Here is a 19791-nt window from a genome sequence, read left to right as displayed (position 1 = left end):
TAGCACCAGCACTTTTAACAAATTTTGAATATTCTAAAATACATATATATTTTTGTGAAGCGCGAGGAAGATCTTAACATAAAGGCGTGTCACACGAAACGCACGAGGTTAATTAATTAAAAAAATGTTATTTGTTCCAATTTGTATATTTTATACGTTATCTAAAAAAACGCACGCGATTATAAAGTACTGTTAGTGTCTATTGTTACATAAATTTAATATAATTTAAGCCTCAGTATCAACTTTTCGTTTTAATTATATTTGTTTTTATAACGGTTTATATATAAAAAAAAGCTTAATATCATTTTTGAAATAGATAAACAAACCTTAGATTTACGTATTCCAAGCGATCTGCTAATAACTCCGCTATGTTGTGCACTACTGAGAGTTTATGATTAATATATCTTTATTTATAACACAACACTATTACACTTAGCCACTCATTTCCATTTTAATTTTACTTCCAAAATTCCGATAACAGTTTCGTCGACGTTCAAAACGCCATTTATTCTCAAATCCATAGTGAATATCATAGATAAATCGAGCTCTCAACCAGTGATATCGCGTCAATTTGCTGTCAAATGTTGTTTATTTGGCTTTTATCCTGTTACGGCTGTAAAAGATTATACATGGATTTATTTAGTGCCGTCGATTGCAGCCTCTCGTTTCCAACGAAAATTCGAACCAAGCTCTTTTAGTCCCTACGTGAAATAAACATACTCCTTAAACATCTTGTCAATATTCCAACCATCAGAAACAAACAATAAAACTTAAATTCAAATCATTACAACGATCAAATCATAAATATGAATCCTACGACTACATTTGTGTACAAGACATACACGCAGTTTTCCTCGTTTCAACTTTTGTACTAGGCTATAGTTCCCGCGTCTCGTGCGATCGACTGAGACGTTGACGTATAAAAGCAGGACAAACTAACAGTGTCACTTTCACAATTTACATTTGTGAGGATTATAGATTTCATAGAAGTACATGATCAGTATATAAGTAGTAGATAGTTCTTATGTATCTACTTATAACGGGAATGTGAAAGTCTGTATAATAACCGTTACGTTTAATGAAACAGCTGAAATCGTTCGATCTTAAGATGTGATTGATTATAACGTATGAAAAGCAGCAACAGCATGTCGCACTGCTGATCGTACTGATTTTCTCTTGGGGAGAACATTTAGAACGTTCGCCACGCTGCTGCAATGCGGAACGGTGATAAAAAATATTTTGAATATTTTGATATTTTTAAATTCTATTTTCGATGTTTTATAAATTTTAATTGGTTTCAAATACTGCACGTTTTGTGGCGAAACTCAACTATAGATTGATAAAAAGTAGTTGAATATATTTTGAATAAGAATCGTGTCGTCTTACCAAAACGCGTGCGGGAATCTGACTCTTTTAACGGCTTCATATGAATTTTATCAAGTGTTTATTATAAAATGTGAGTTCCGTAAAATACCACTCTCAGTATTGTAAAACGTTTGTTTACAAAACAAAACGAAACGAAGATGTAGCGAACGAGCGCCGGTGAATATCTTCCCAGCACTTTCCATGAAATCGTGACGATAAACCTTGATTGTTCATCACTTATTAAACTAGTTTCCGCCCGCGGCTGCGCGCCTTTGAGGGGGAAGGGTGCTATGGGGGTCAGGTGTTGGTAAATCAGGTACATAAAGGTAATAATAGAGATCGCGAAGTGGTCCAAATACGATCATTATTATCTTCAAACTCATCAATATAAAAAAAATGGTCAACAGACAGGAGAATAAAGTACTGAGCTATTTTGTCAGCCTATTTATACTCGTATATAGAAGATGGAGATGTCATGTTCCATTTCCTGTGTATGTAATGAATAAAATAATTTGATACGTAAAGATCAAACGTGGGTTAGGTTTCGGACGTTTCTCGCCGAAACTAGCGATCGTATCGCAAAGGGCATTACTCGTTTGACTTTAGAGTATAACCTCAGGTCGCCGACCGGTGTTCAGTCCTTCTAAAACCTAATTATTTCGGAAGTAATTTATTATTTCGTAATCTGATCCGCTCTTCTACAGATACTCGCAAATAGCTTCCTCTTGTTTCATTATATTAGGAAACCAAGTAATGGTAGTCATTAAATATATGAAAATGTAAATTATAATCAATAACTAATCAAATCCCTTTTTAAGGCGACGTCCGTCGCTGACAAGGCGTCGCACCCAAATGACCGGCATCTGACGGGGGACCTCGTGAAGAGGTCAAGTTGAGCTCATGTTGTAAGTTTTCGTTGCCTTTGTTTATTCAGTAAACAAGCAATTTAACTATTTCCTCTAAAAAATAATTTCATATACATTTTACATGATGATATGTTTCAATGAATTCAAATCATATTCTAAAATAATAAAAGAAAGAGTTCTAACGTTGACAAAACCTAAATCTGATGTTCGATGATTTTATATCGCGATGTTCTATGACTACTTCCCCTTAAAACAACAAGCTTATAAGCAATTGAATACTAAAACATAATTCGTAATAAAATATTCAAAATAAAGTCGAAGTTCTGCAACATCTTATACTGTGAGTTAGATTTACTAAACCACTGAGTTTCTTCCGGCGGTTCTTCTCAGGTCGGGGTATTTTCTTTCCCGAACCGGTGGTCTAGTGTTTAATTTGACAATCAATAAGTAAGTGCAATATGCTTGGAGATCGAATAAAGGAATTCGATCTGATTTGATTTGTGAAATTATTTTTTAGTAAATTTTAGACAAGATTGTAATCAGCAAGCTAAGTAAGGTGACCACTAAACTACACGACAGTTAAGCTATGTAATCACAGCAGACTATAAATGAATAAAATATGCAAAATCATAATTATTTGACATTAACAGTCAACGAACAATACTCGGTATAAATGTTTATACATTTTGAGGTCACAATGATTTTCTCTGAATTGAAATAGTGTTTTAGTAACGGTCAAACAATTTTAAGGTCAAGTTAAATAAATCATGAAATAATCTTTTATACTAATAAACGAAGTTTTAAATATAAAAATTAGTGAGGATGGTTATGTACTGTACGATATGGCAAACTGAAGCTAAGTCAATTATTATTTAATACATTTCTATTCTGACGACCTCCGTGGTCGAGTAGTGTGTACGCCGGATTTCATGGGTACGCCACTCCGAGGTCCCGGGTTCGATTCCCGTTCGAGTCGATGTAGACAAAGTTCATTAGAATTCTATGTTGTCTTGATAGGTAGTAGGATGTTTGTGGTACCGTCGTTACTTCTGATATTCCATAACACAAGTGCTATAGCTACTTACATTGGGATCAGAGTAATGTATGTGATGTTGTTCAATGAATCTATTCAGTTTTAAAATTTAATTTTTTTATGGTAAATCTATTTAATTATTCAAAGAATAAATTAACTTAAAGATATATTAATACTACTGCAATAAATGACAACAACAAATTTCGCCCTTTGAGTTTTTCAAGTGGAACACAAATCTACTTAAAATACATATCTACCTACTACCTAACCTGTGAAGGTCAGACGGTGATTTGACTCTGCAAAAAAACTGGTTGAGATTTTAATTTAGAAACTTTGGGAGAACAATGTACATATTTTTTAATTTATTTTACTTTAACACGGACGAGTGAGCAAGACAACAGTTAGGTACTAAACGTATTATTGAAGATATTTATAGACTAATTGAATATCATAATGATAATAAAAGCAAAGACTAAAAGTAAAACAAAGTCACATTTCTTCAAGAAGCTGAGACCACCACACTCATGCCGAGCGGCTCGGTGGGTTAACCGACGATCACGTAATACATACATGAAAATTAAGTGGTGCTGGCCCGGATTTGAACCCGTAATCCATAGGTAAGATCAACGCAATCTAACCAGCTCTTGAGCGAGTACAAAACAAGCCCGTATTTATAGCTCTTGTATCCCAGCCGTAACCCGTCATGCAATTTCAAATTGTTCAGCATCAAAGTAGATTCTATGTAGTTGACGTCAATCGCTTCTCGAAGCGCCGCTACACTTCGACCGACTTCCCCGTGCCTCGCAACAAATCGTTTAACTTTACATTTTCCTCATTACATTATTTACTTTTTATTTCTTTGAAATTTAATTTGAAATAAAACATACAACTAATTAAACGAAAACTAGATTAAAATAAAAATTATCGGAACACTATTTCTTTAAGAGGAAACTAAGTAGAGTACAGAGATTTCGATTATTAATTTCGGAGAACCGACCGACACATCTTAGGAATAATTAAACCGAAGATATTGCAGATACCGAACAATCTTGATTCGCGGTTGATCTCAGAGTTTGTGGAATATGGCGCCATAACATTGCGTAAAAATAATCCTATATTTAACACTGTTTAAACATAAAATCACTATCTGGCCTACCGAGACTTTTATCATATTGAGAGAACCGATTCAATAGCATATAACAATAATATAGCAGCTGAAACTCAACATCAGATCTTTACGAAATTTAATTGGGATCATTTCCTTATAAACTTTTCGAACTCAAAAATCAATTTTCGTCCATATATGACGAAGAGTTTCTGGGTAGGGCTTTGTGCAAACCCGTCTGGGTAGGTACCACCCACTTATCATATATTCTACCGCTAAACAGTAATAATTTGTATTGTTATGTTTCGGATTGAAGAAAGAGTGAGCCAGTGTAGCTACAGGCACAATGGATATAATAACTTAGTTCCCAAGGTTGGTGGCGCATTGGACATGTAAGAAATAATTGATTATGAGTCTTTGCCTCACGAATTCAAACTGTATAGAAAATTTATAATTTACTTGCACGTAGCACATTTTTATAATCTGTATTCTGCCTAAAGGTTGCCCGGAAGACATCGGTACTTTATCCGTAAGACCGCAATAAAAACTTTATAAATAATTAAGAAAAATAAAATATTGATATTTGACAATTGACCCAAGCTTATCATTACACTGAAAATTTTGTCGAGTCGTCGAGCGGTCATCAAGACATAAGTGATTGCGATCGATTGCGATAACGACTAGACATTTCTAAAATAATTCACTCAATACCGTTGTAGGATTAATTCGTGTCAAGGTTCCAGCCAATCTGTCTCAAGCTAACAAACCATTCAGAGCATTCCAGAATAATTGATAGACTAATAAATGCATAAATATACATTTATTGAATCCAAAATATTTAGATTATCGATCCTTAACAATGGTACAGATATTTAGTAATTAAAAATTTTAACATTTTTTAAGATAACTATAAAACAAAACTCAACACTGTGAGCAAAACTAAGTACGACGAACTAAAATATTAAAACATTCCACTGCTAGGCAGACTTCCTCACCCCTTCAATAGGGAGCTTATCCAACGCCGATAGCAGAATAGATACGTGACTGAGCTAAATCCGAAAACAGCAACATTAATTTTGTGTATTATCGATAGTAAATATAACATTCTCTTTTTACAAAATAACTTAGTGTTTAAAAAATCAACCAAAAACTAGAAACACAGCTATAAATATTTATAACTTTTACATTTACCAGTTACAAAATAAGTAATCGTATAATGTTTAATGCAACACTAGTCGTATTCTTTACTTAAAGTAATATTCACAAATATAAGTCGTAAGTAGCCTATGACCTCAGAAACTTTTACTTCTCAAAAACACTTTTAAGACAGAACGAACATACAACACGATACCTATAACGACTGATTTACGTCTAATAAATAGTATCGATTTTCCAATATTGAGGCATCAGAAAGGCGATTTAAATTTTAGCTAAAGTTTCATTTCTTTTCAATTTTGTTGACTTCACTAATTAACTAAATTTATTAAGGAATTGACTAGAACTTAATTATTAAAATTGATAATCGTTGACGATATTCGGAAGCGAAGGCGGCTCGTTTCATACCATACATAAAAAAAAATAGCGTTAATAATTATACAAGTCTGTATGACGTGATAAATACCAGAAGCGATCACGCCGAGGTTACGTGCGAGAGCTAGGAACAGTAAGACGCCTAACATCCATTTATGTAAACCTAATCGCATTTACGTGTGAAGCTACGCAATAATCGTAAGAAAACGTACGTATGTGAACTGCCGCCTGCCGCCTGCCGTCACACGTCTAATACTTTTGTTCTTAAGCGACGGAGCTCATAAAGATAATTTCCTCTTACATTATTTAGACGATTATGCGTTAACATTAATTAATTATATACTTTTTTAAGCCGAGATGGCCCAGTGGTTAGAACACGTGCATCTTAACCAATGATTTCGGGTTCAAACGCAGGCAAGCACCACTGAAGTTTCATGTGTTTAATTTGTGTTTATAATTCATCTCGTGCTCGGCGGTGAAAGAAAACATCGTGAGGAAACCTGCATGTGTCTAATGTCAACGAAATTCTGCCACATGTGTATTCCACCAACCCGCATTGGAGCAGCGTGGTGGAATATGCTCCATACCTTCTCCTCGAAGGGAGAGGAGACCTTAGTCCAGCAGTGGGAAATTTACAGGCTGTTAATAATAAAAAATAATAATACCTTTTAAACGTATAATGTGAAAAAAAATCACTTGATGAAATAATGCTATTATTAATAATTTATGTTCAGATTTCATGTCGGTACGACGATGAAGGAAAACACCTCGAGAATCCCTCGGAACATTTAAAAAACTGACGGAGGATCGGAGCAGCGTGGCCTAATAAACTCGAAATCTAGCCAAATAAATTAATTTCATAATGTATATGTATAGTTTGTATTTTTTATTGGAGACCCGTAAAAATATTATTTTTATACATAAAGTGGAATTGCGTAATTCTTCTTTTTGAAGTCGGTAAAAGCGTTAAAACATTAACCTTAGACTAAATAGGACACTTTACAATTTGATTTTATTAGAAATTAAAAAGTCCTCGGTTACTTAATGTAATAATTCACATTTTCCAATGAATACTCCTAGAGTAAGGGTCGCGGTCAAAATTTCGCGGCCGAAATTCGTTTCCAACAAAATGAAGACGAATTCGAAATGTAGGAAAAATGAGGTTAAGCTGGACAATATTTTGTCAAGTTGTTACTATTATAAAAAAAAAAAACAAAAAGGAATATCACAAACGCGTTGTTGATATGACGTGTGTTGTCATTGACAGTATGAATATCAATGTAAACTCTAAACGTTTTTAAATATAATTAATATACTAACTATCGTACCCCTGCACGAAATTATTATTTGGATCACTTTTTCTGAACGCACCCGTAAACGTCAAACATGGCCGCCCGTTGAACTGTCATGTCATTGAATTTCATGGATTTAATATCGAAATATCTCGATTATACGAATTTTTCGAATATATGTTTTCGACTACAAAATCATTGTGTTTTAACGATCTATCATCGTGGATAAGTTTCGATCGAGTCTATCGTAGCCCTACACGAAAATATTAATAAAGATTTGTAACACATAATATATATGTATAAACAAGTAGTTATATACTCGTCTACATAAGCTTAAACTGTGCAAAATCACTTTTCCTTCTATTCTCAAAAAGGGGTACATAAATTTATTTTCACGTATTAATATTAAGACAATATACAATTGTTATATTCCTAAATCTATCAATAGGCCGAACGTTTTGTTAGTCATATAAACAATTGAACGCATTGAAAACAAACAGAACATCCAACGCAGGACAATGCCAATCCGTCATACGCGATTCACAGAGTAAAAAGTATACGAGAAATGGCATACTCGTAATACGATACGTTTATTTATTTTTATTACCCTCTACAAGTGAAAATACATAAAAAGTAGGTTACGTTATCTTTGATACAGATCATTTGAATTATATTTATCATATGTTGGAAAGGATAAACAGTACCGAGAACTACTGCTGAATTACTTGTATAATTATGAGCATTATTCAAATTGTGTATGAGTTCGATGACTCTCAATAAACTATTCAGACGAATAATATACATATTTAAAAAAAAATCTTTATTTAATCCATGTACTGGAATTGACACCATTTATTTCGATTTATATTATATTACACTGACACACACACCTGACACCAAGTGAGTGCACAACTTCAATCCAATCGCTCGTAGTGTCAGTTTAAAATTTAAATGCAGGATATAACCCACGCGTAAGCAAATGACACTTGAAGTTTATTATTCGAAATAACTCGTACAAAACATGACAGACGTGAAACATATTGACGTTACATATGTCGTAGCAGTAAAAATCGAACTGTACCGAAGAAATATAACATTGTGTTTACATATATATACTCATATATCCCTAATTCTCGAAATAAAGACAATTTGATTTTAATTTTCAAATATAGTACCCACTTGAAATTTGGTACAATAGTTAATTTATCGAGATATCAAATCATATCAAAATATTCACTATTCAATAAAATTTGGCTCATAAAAGCACTTTTGAATCGTCATGTTACAGTGTTGAGTTAAATGTAAAACTACCACCGGTTCGGAAAGTAGATTCTACCGAGAAGAATCTTAAAATCAAAACCCACATAGTATACGAATGAAGTTATCAGCGTTAAGGTAACCACAGCTATTTCAAGCGGACGCCACTTCTATCGCGAGCTCTGTTCTATGTCGAGTGATGATTCCAAGCGGAAAACAACAATAATATGACATCATTGGCGTTTATTCGGCGCTACCTTAAATGCTAAGTCTGTATCAATTGCAATTATTCGACATCAATCAACAATAACATATTCAACAATCGACAAGGAACGACTCGGGGTTTTATTTATAAACAGACAGTTTATAAGACTTAAGATATACATTATAATATCATGATGTAAACAACTGTTTATTATTTGAAATTTTATATACTTTGCCTTTACTACGATAATTTTTGCAACGGTATTTGACACGTCAATTATAATAATTTTGGAAGAATGACAAAAAAAAAACAAAAAACAATAGCGGAGCGGACCTCCTGCCACATTAAGTTCAAAATCTACTATTGAGACGAATCTTTGATAACTGTTATTTTGATCATAAGCGTAAAAAAATTAAGTTCAGTTTAGTGCGGTTTACCACGATTATATATTTTTTAAGTAAAACCGCTTCTGATAGCTAATATAAATTATATCGAAACGCAGCCTCAACGTTTTGCTCGTAATTTAACAAGTGTTATGAACACTTTTACGGCACATGCTTCTCAAATGGTACCAGATTTTTATACGAAATCTTCAAATATACAAATAATGTGCATTAATTGTAAGTTACAGTATGTAAATGTCCCAAAGGTGGGCTAAGCCCCCTCTCGTCTTGCGGGAAAAATATGCAGGTTTCCCCATGAGGTTTTCCTTAACACTTTTTCCGAACACGAGATGAAGTATCACAAACAAGGCTCATAAAAATCATTCGTGCCCGATTCGATTTAATGACGTCCTCTCGCCTTTGGGCCATTTATAAAACAATAATATTAAAAACTAAGGAAACGAAATCGCAGGCTTTCCTAACCCAGTTACCCAATAAATACTTAAGAAGGTAACACATCTAATATATCCAGTAAAAACATACATATTATTGTTCCCATGTTCCACATTCCATAAATAATTCAAAGCTCGATCAATAAATCATGATCTAACCGGGATTCGAATCCAGGAACGGACAGACGGCGGCCGACAACCGGGTCAACTATTTACAGCTGATTTATATGTTATTCGTTGACGATGTTTTACTTTAAAGCAGACTCCTTAGCCAGTCGGGCGGGAAATTGTGTTAAGGGGGACCGACAGCTTTTGGAATAAAAAAAAAGTGAGAAAAATTAAATATAAATAACCTTATTCGAATGTCCCTTTTATTGTTTTAAGCAATCTCTTACAAACGACTTTAAACATGAGAAAATATTTTTTATATGCTCGTAAATATTTGTAGCAAAAACAAAACGCTATACCTACTATAAAACAAACATATACATGTATAAATATTTAATTCATAAACTCGAGAAATAATGACATATTATGTTAACATTTCTATAAAGCAATTCTACTTATAACTATATTTAATTTTATATATTTATATATAATTCTTTGTAAAAATTATTGTGAATATATATATATATAACCTTATTGTAAATAATAGAGTGCCAATGTTTGGGCGACGGCTATATACAATCAGGGAGCCTTTTGTCAGTCAGTCTACCATTTGTAAACAAAAAAAGGTTTTGAAGTTCTGCTTCAAGGGTATCATCTGTTAGATATAAACGTTTACTTTAGAAAAGTTATTTTTATAAAACATCACTCTCAAATGGTGAAAATATGTCTTATCGCGTTTAGTATAATAAAATACGGGTAAATATTTAGTTTCCACTTTTGGTAACGGTATAATGTTATGATTTTCAAAGTTGAATACGGAACCCTAAAGCAATTCAACACAAGGCAAAAAGACCTTATTCACTATCGAGATCTATATTAAGTTATCAACTTAAGTACAATGTTAACCTACTTACTTTATTAAATTAAAAAAGATCATAATCACGGCTTGACCACTTCATTAATATAACCTTTAATTGTTTAATTTATATGATCATATATATCCTCTATTTATAAAATTTAAAATATTACGAGGTTAAATATTATATTAAAATAAACAGGAAATATTCTGACTGATAATTTATCAAAAATATATCAAAATATATACACAAGTGTTTTTCGGACTGAACGTTTGTCTAATATCAAAAACTTAAACGACCATATTATTTGATTAATAAGGTTAATAATTCAATTGGATGAACATAGAACCTCATACGACCGCTTATTTTGAAGTTAAAAAAATATTTTTTGCATCCTGGCAACTAACTACACGCTGTGTATATGGCACGCCTGATCGACTTCCAGCTTACCCAAGTAATAACCAGCGGAACCTTATCTGTCTTGATAGGGCACCACGGCATCACTTGGGAAGCCTACTACGACTCCCCGAAGCCTGGTATACCTTTGTCTTGATAGAGCCTGAGGGTACCCCTAAAAGTACTGCATTCAAATTTTAAAATAATTGTTAGTTCCGTCTTTACAAAACAATTATATTCAAGAAAAATGTTTCTACTTTGAAGATGATTACTCAGTCGGTTAAAATTACTTTTAATTTGGGCCAAATCGATTAACACATAAAACTTAAATTTTAATGCGATTTGCGAACAGGCAAACGGAAACAAAAGTAAAGCCTGTAAATACTAAGTATCCAGTTTCATCTTATAGCAATCTTAACATTTTTAAAGTTATACATTGAGATCATCGTGTATTCAACTGCCAAACAACAACACTCAGCATTGCTGTGCTAAGGTTTGAAGAGTGAGTGAGCCAGTGTAACTGCAGGTTAATGAGACATAATAAATTTTCAGGTTATTACCAATTGCCCGGTCGCTTACCTTCATAATAAAGATAATATAGCAACATTGATATTAAACATAAAATTAAGGAAACAATTTCAACAAACTTTCGTGTTTCTTGATCTCTCAATAAGATTAAATAAAAGCAATATAATCGGATAAACCCTAAGAAGTTACGTACAAGGTACCAGAACTTGAATCATATATTTTAAATATAAATCAAAATCGGTTTATTGCATATGGTTTCCTCAAATTTATCAAACAACGACGCGTGGCCACACGTTAGTCAATCAAATCAAAATATACTTTATTCAAGTAGGCTTTTACAAGCACTTTTGAATCGTCGTTTTACAAAACGATATTAAGTGAAGCTTCATCGATTCGGAATGTAGATTCTACCGAGAAGAAAACTCTTTTCCAACATTTGAAATACAAAGTTATGTTAGTTAAATAGAATTACATATGTAAGAGAACATATACGTATATGATATCCTGCCTGGAAATCAACAAGTATTGGCTCCACGCATTTTCATCATCTATATTGTCTTGTATTGAATAATATTCTTTTTTTTTATGTCTTTTTTACAAATGATTTGAATTTATGAATCAGCAAAGGAAAAAATATCTGCGGAATTTTATAATAGAAACGGATACCTTGCTCCAAGAAGGATTTATTGAGAGTCTCAACGGATAATCGTGAAAAGCAGGACTATGTCCGGCAGAGATTCACCTCTTATCAATTTTTTATTCACTGTAAACCAATATTAATTTGAAAAACTTTAAAACGAAAACGATCTATAAAATTAATTAATTACACTCTCAATCTCAAACAAAACAAACTATATCAAACAAACTTTCATAAATATTTATAACTCATAAAAATATACACATGAAAACACGTAACAGGGTCGTGTCAGTGCGTATGTATTTTAATAGAATAAACACTGCAGCCAATAAACTGTCAGTCAGTGACTGTATCACAACGCATTTTAATAAGAAACTTTCCGAGTCGTACCAAATAGGAGCGTATGAAAATCCGAAGGCGTCCGAAACGTATTATTTTGAAACATTAAATATTAACATCGACCTTGCATTTTGCCCAAAGAATTTCACTTGAAACATTAGAAACGAAGCGTACAAATTCGTAGACATCTCGTTATAAATACAAGATGTACATACGTAATAATGGTTCAGGAACTGGGCATAAATCATAGTTGAACAATTCAGAGCGGGTTGGCGCCGCGCCAGCGCACAGAGCTCGGGTAACTGATTTCGTAATAACAAACAAATTACATTGATATTTCCATGAATGAGTTCGGGTGGAAAAAATATATATGATTTATATGAAAGCGAGCCGTTTCCTGCCGACGAAAATAATGAACGAAACGAACAGAGACCGACAAGACAATTACGTCGAATTAAAACGAATACGAAACATTGTTATAAGAATATCCTCGCAAAAATAGCTACAAGCCGAGGAATGCTTTTCCGGGTTCCACTATCAATAAACTGTCGAGTGGCCTATTGCAAACGGCCCGAGGAGGACGGCAGCCGATGACCTCGCGCTACCGTAAGCACTGATAAGAAGCCTCTGATCCGTGTTGAAGATGGCCATTTTTGAAGGTTTTACTTAAGCAAATTGTCATGCAAAGTCAGAACAAACAAACAATTTTATATATTATTACACTGGAAATACAAACGTATACGTCCAACCAGCACCGCTCAGCTGTTGAGTTATCTCTAAATCTCAAGGCGCGTGGTCGCAGCAGGTGCGCGATGCAAGGAACACAAAAAATAAACTCACTTTATAACCATAATGAGATACAATGTAATATGCAAAGTATAAGTTTGTTTACTGCGTACTTTGAAGTCGATTAACGAATTACTAAGGATGTCATTACAAGATTGCTTTACTGGGAAGGTTTTTCGAAGTAGGTATGTACATCCTACATGTGTTAAAGTTTAACTGCCCCTTTTTTTTCTTAAATAATTACATTATTATCTGCAAGGACGTGTTTTCTGAGCCGTTGACGTATCTTTTTCATTATTTTGATATTCGTAATGTTTTATGTCCGCCTGTTTCTTTGTTTAGACAGCATCAAAATCTAAAAACAGTACTTTAAATTATGACAGAATTGTGTTGAGGAAAACTGATGTATACAAGGCAATGTATGTATGGGTGGGTTAGCTCTCATTCATAAATTCTACTACCGGCAAATTGGAAAACACTGCTTCGTTCCGGTTAGTGCGGTGATTAAGACAATATATGTAACTGAAGACCCAAGGGACTTATAATAGAATCCGTTATAGCATGAGGTGATTTATAAACACAAATGAAGCACTATAATAAGTATTGCTTGTTGAAATGCCAACGTACGGCGTCCACAGAAACATTTCGCCTCGACTAATCATTGCATATAGCAATACGTGCGTTTTATTTTAATTTTTGTAAAAGACTACTGCAGTCATTAGCTCGGAGGCGATAATTTAAAAATCTCTGCGTTCCCTTCCACGTAATTCATCCGCAACTCTCTTGCACCGGGCGACGGAAACAGGTGTATCGCTGTAAATTTAACCAAACCGCGGCAGATGGCCCGAAAGATCGGCAGCTGCGTATCATGCAACACTGCTGTTCGTCCACTGATACTTTTTGGTCGATATCATCTTATTGCTAGCTCGTTAAACGCGCTCGTGACTTTATATTCTGTTTACTTATCGATATTATAATTGGACACATTATAAATATGATATGTAAAAAGATGGATGTTCTTTTATCAGCTCTTTAGGATTAATACATTGAGACCGTTTTACCAAACACCATGAAATTTTACTGATGTCTAAATTAAAATCAAATCAAATCAAAATATACTTTATTCAAGTAGGCTTTTACAAGCACTTTTGAATCGTCAATTAACAAACTATTTAAAGTAAAGCTACCACCAGGTCGGAATGTAGGTTCTACCGAGAAGAACCGGCAAGAAACTCAGTAGTTACTCTTTTTCAACATCTGAAAATACAATCATGTTAGTTAAATACAATTATATATGTATGTTATGTCTAACCATCTATACTACTAACCATCTTAAATTATTTATATACTTATATATAGAACGTTGCACTACATAAGCACTTAAACAAACGAGCCGACTTTATGATCTTCGTGTGCGTGGCTAGTTGTCACTTGACAGTCGTCAAACGTCAGACTACTTCACAGGTGTATGTACTCATTAGCCAACCGTTGGCCACTATTTTTTAACCGTTTTCAGTTTTGATAGTCAGATATACAAATAAAATCAAAGCTGTCCACTTTGTTGCTCACCGCTGGCTGACGCTACGGCCACGTCAACTGCTTTATCGTTCGACCGATTGCTTCTTATGTAGGTGTACAATTCACAGATAACATTTTATATAAAAAGAATAGCTACTAAGTTTTTCTTTCGGATATAATATACATTCTGAACCGGTGGTAATTTTCAATAATCTTTTTAATTGTCGATTTGAAACTGTTTAGAGCTTGAATAAAATTATTTTTTGTTTTAATAGATTTTTATAATAATTAATTACATTCTTACAAGATCAACGAGATCTGGACAAATTTGTTTTCGAGATCGTGGAGAATGATGGGACCGTCAAATAAAGTCATCTCCTTTACACATACTAGCTGCTCCACCCGGTTCTAACCTCAACAAACGTCACTGCTCCGCTCCTGAGGGTCGACATCATTTCATCTACGATTACAACCTTTCTCAATAAACGAGTAATCTAACGTAAAAGATAATTTCAAATCGGATTGCCAGTGGGGCTATTGCGGTTAGAGCCCAGCAACTGTTGCTATCAAATATTTGTTGCGGATCCCGTGACTATCGCGCACAAACAATTATAGTTATAATCTTGTAGAATAGTTTCTATTGGCAACTAAGGGCAAACTGAGGTCATTGAACTAGCAAAGGTATCTAATTGTCCTGACAAAGGTCAATACTTTCCCGCGGAACTTTGACCACGTCAGGTGGTCAGGTGCAATATTAACATGTGACGTCACGGAAGGATTTCAATAGACCGTGACAAAGTCGTTTTTATAAATTATGTTTTTACATTAAATAATTCAAGTCTGCATTTATAAGTACGTTCAAAAAATGCATTTCCAAAAGATTATTTTACAAGGATTTATGGAGACCAATTAATGAAGATTAAAAAGAAATAAAGATCGATGTTTTCAATTTAATGACTAGTGTTAAAAAAAAATTCTATCGAACCAGAGGCCGTCTAGTAATATTTATGGCAGTTAATTTGAAATGTAATAACGCCATCTAGCGTCAAGGAAAAGAAACAATCGAACAACATAATATAAACCTTATTCACGAGCCTAATAAGAAAAACCACAACGACAATCAATTATAGTTTAAAAAGTCGTCCCAAACATGTAGAATCAATTCTTATATCAAATCTTTGAAACAATTTGTAAGGTACTAGAAACATCTAAAAACACTAGCGCTAAGTAAAAAAACCGCAACACAATCTAACGCCATCTCGCATACAGTAGCGGTACTTCGCTTGCAATGATCGCGTAGTTCATCCAAGTCGTACATAGATGTCGCTACTCTAGTTAACAAAAAACATTTCAAACTGTAACAATTTTTCTATATTCAAGACAACATTTATACATACCTGCTGACATTGATGCCTTTTGTCGTATGAATTAATATATCGAAGTAACTTACCTGTAACAACAAAAAAAACACATAATTAATATAAAACATGAATGAGCCGCGACTGGTATCCTTTTCTGTACATCCCATAACTTGTATACAAAAATTTACTAATAATTTGTTTAGTAGTTGAGACGTGAATGTATCACAAACAAACATACATACTCATTTATATTATGAGGTAAGTTAACATATATACAATATATCACCTCTAAAATAGACTTTATTTCTGTAAAGTCGCACGTTACACTTTCTTATCAATGGACAAAAAGGTCTTATCGCTTCCAAAAAAAAGTAAGTACACATATTTAGGGATATAAAATCTCTTATAAAAACGCGGGAACGACAGCTTCCACAGCTTTACGACATACATAATAATACACATCATATCACACATAACACATCTATAATAAAATTATAAATTAAGCAAGTCTCGCAACATTTATTTCAAAGTTTGAAATAGTAAATAATAAAATTTTATCTTTTCAAAAAAAGTCTGTTTGCAGAATATGCAATCGTGTTATAGGTAGTCCTTATTATGTTTATATAAGTTTGTTTAATTTAACAAGATATAACTTGTTTTATTTCATTTTATTCTGTTTTTTTTTTTTTTGTTAATAATAAAATATTGTAATTAGCTGCAATTAATTAATCATTAATAACAATTATTTGTTACCTGTGTCTAAATGTTAATATATTGTTACTGCCGTTTTTCTTATAAAATAGAACATTATAAGACATATAGTTCAGGAATTTAGATTCTACAAACGGCATGTACAAATATACTTTTCATACGTGAACGCCAAAAATGACGCCTAGATTTAGATTACAACCCACGATGTTAATTTATGCCTTAATTATCGTATCTATCGAACTAAAATAACACGCAATTTTTTATTATTTTTACTCACTGTAATATAAAAAACTGTTATAATTTTTTCAACTCAATCAAAACGGTTAAAATAAAACTTAACTTCTGCGTAGAGAGCGTAATTACCAGTAATATAAAAATGTGAAACCCACCTAGAAAAACTGTACATCGAAAACGGTACCGAGCATTCATACTGACCGTCTTCACCAAAAACAAAACCATTCGACCATTTATGTAACTACTGACCATAGACAAACTTATATTTGAAGCGTTCGATATTTAAATAAGCGCACCAATTACATACATCGCGCATAAGATTAACATTTAAAAACAAAAACAATCAATGACACTTATTCAAAATCTAAATCACCAAACAAGTTATATCAACACCGACGCGATTACCCCAAACGATCCAAAAATACGTCAATAAAGTGACGTACGTTTTCCAAAGTTGCTCAAGTTACACTAAGTGAACGATGGAAACAAGTCGAGTTCATCAGATGAATATTGAAATGCAACTGAAGCGACATCGCAGGACTTAACAATAGAAATCTAGAACAAAAGCTTAGAATTATAGATTTCTAAGTGAGTACTATTGAGACTCACATATATATATATACGTATGTATTCCATCATGAATACTATTCCAGCGATTCTAATCTTGGTATCGAACGCCTTTAGAAAGATATTGATTGTTCGATTCTTTATTTCTAAATGCAATATTCAGAACTTATTAATATGTTTATAAACATCAATACTATGTATACTTGTGTTCCAGTTTGGATAGTGACTGAGCCGAGTGACTGTATAATAAAAGTCACCAGAGACATAATATCTTTTCTTTCCATTACTAATGGGGTGAGCCAGTGTACAAGCATGCGTTGTGAGTAGTTTTAGCATGTCGCACTGCCAGTATCGGGACGGTTGCGACCACTTACCATTGCGTGACATGTTTACTCATCCGCGTTACAATTATGAATTAATAAAAGAATCTATCGCAAGAACTAAATCTGTCAACGAACTACACGCGAGAGAAATGATTGACCTACGCGACGAGTAGCACGCGGCGGATCCACGCGCGATTTTTACGCGTTTACGTTTTTGATACGCGACAAGACGCGGCGCCAAAGAACTACACAGGAGATTGAACCGCGCGCGACAACGCGCGCCGCTAATGCGGTATAGCCCTAAATACGGCGTTCTCTACTAGCTACGCAGTCTCTACGTGATAATTCAACGCTATAGAGATACTAGTTCATTCACATGAATGAGGTTGTTTATTTGCTTGAACGCACTAGATAGGAACTACGATTAATTCGAATATTGATAGATACAAGCTATTGACAGTACCCACGGGGTCAAAGCAGCATCCTCGGACGCGGACGAAACCACGCGAAGCAGCTAGTTATAAAACACATGACCTGTACCCTTTAGACCAGAAGGGAACCTAGCTATGGACATTGAAGTGAGACTGCGTGTGTTCTCACAATAGTTCTCTCAACAAGATCTAGACATAACAAAAAATGTAATTAAGGCCCCGAGCGGCAGCGTTCCGGCTGACAGCGACGGTCACATATATCACAAATCTATTAAGTAACAAAAGGCGATGGCAAGCGATTGCTTATTTATTGAATATTTTTTCTATTTACCGAGATAGGATCGTCGCAATATCTAAACTAATTAGAGCTACATTAATAGAAAACATACTTTATTTAAGGTCTTTCAACATACAAATTACATGAGAAAAAGAATACCTTTTTATATCCGGTTCATTTATGTATTCATAATTTAATATAACGGATATAAATATTGTGACATCATTGTAATTTGAAACAAAATACAACAGGATTCCGAGGGACTAAAATCCTTTTTATAATAAACAAAATAAAATAACAAATAATATCATGTCCACCAATGTAGAAAGTAGTACATTTTTCATTAAAAATATACATTAAAATTACTGAAATATACAAAAATATGAACTCTATTTAATAAAGGAACAAACACAGGAAACATAGACAAAGTGCATTCGAAAATTGTCAAAGTGATATGATACTCAAATTACTCAATTAATATCCGAATTGTTTATCACGGCATAAGTCGAATGCATGTGTCAAAACGATATATTTTAAACCGCTATGTTATTTTGTCTAAGTCTGAAGTTTGGTTATGGAATCGCAATTAAATGGTCATTTAAATCGGACACTATCCCTGCCATACTACGCACCCTATTTACGATTACCCAATATTTCAACGGCAAAATTAATTGAATCGCTTCGCACAAAACATTTAACACGAGCCCGTATAGAATTACTTTAAATAAAAACAAACATTCACGATAGAACGCATACCTACGCTTTAGGAGCGAATTCTTCCGCGTAATCCTAGCCAGACCTGCCTCACGTCACTGATACCCGATACTTACAACTTTTCCATAAATACTGCATTTCGGACGCGTACAGTTAGACGATTTCATTTAGTAACGTTGTTATTTAGCTGAGTGAAGGAAAGCTACGGCTTTTGCGTATTCAATTGAGCCGCCTAATTGAAACACAGTTATTTCTTGATGGTAGGGCTTTGTACAAGCGTCTGCGTAGGCACCACCCAATCATCAGATATTCTAATAGCAAACAGCAGTACTTTCAGTATTGTTGCGTTTCGGTTTGAAGGGCGAGTGAGCAAGTGTAGTTACACTTTGCCTGTAGTTACAGGCACAAGGAACATTTTACTTACCAAGGTTGGTGGCGCATTAACGATGTAAGGAATAGTTAATATTACTTACATCGCCATTGTATCAGTGTTGTCCACTAAAAACCAGATGGCCC

The 19791-nt window shown here is 33.7% G+C and overlaps 1 protein-coding gene across 1 annotated transcript in view; it reads right to left on the bottom strand.

The window, feature by feature from the left end:
- LOC113392114 (rho guanine nucleotide exchange factor 11) overlaps positions 1-19791 on the bottom strand; it is a 175124-nt gene that overhangs the window by 66213 nt on the left and 89120 nt on the right. The gene's annotated exons all lie outside the window — the stretch shown is intronic.

Source organism: Vanessa tameamea, chromosome 27 (genome assembly GCF_037043105.1).
Source record: "Vanessa tameamea isolate UH-Manoa-2023 chromosome 27, ilVanTame1 primary haplotype, whole genome shotgun sequence".
Taxonomy (NCBI): domain Eukaryota; kingdom Metazoa; phylum Arthropoda; class Insecta; order Lepidoptera; family Nymphalidae; genus Vanessa; species Vanessa tameamea.
The sequence above is the reverse complement of the archived record's forward strand: the minus strand, read 5'-3'. Positions and strand labels throughout refer to the sequence as shown.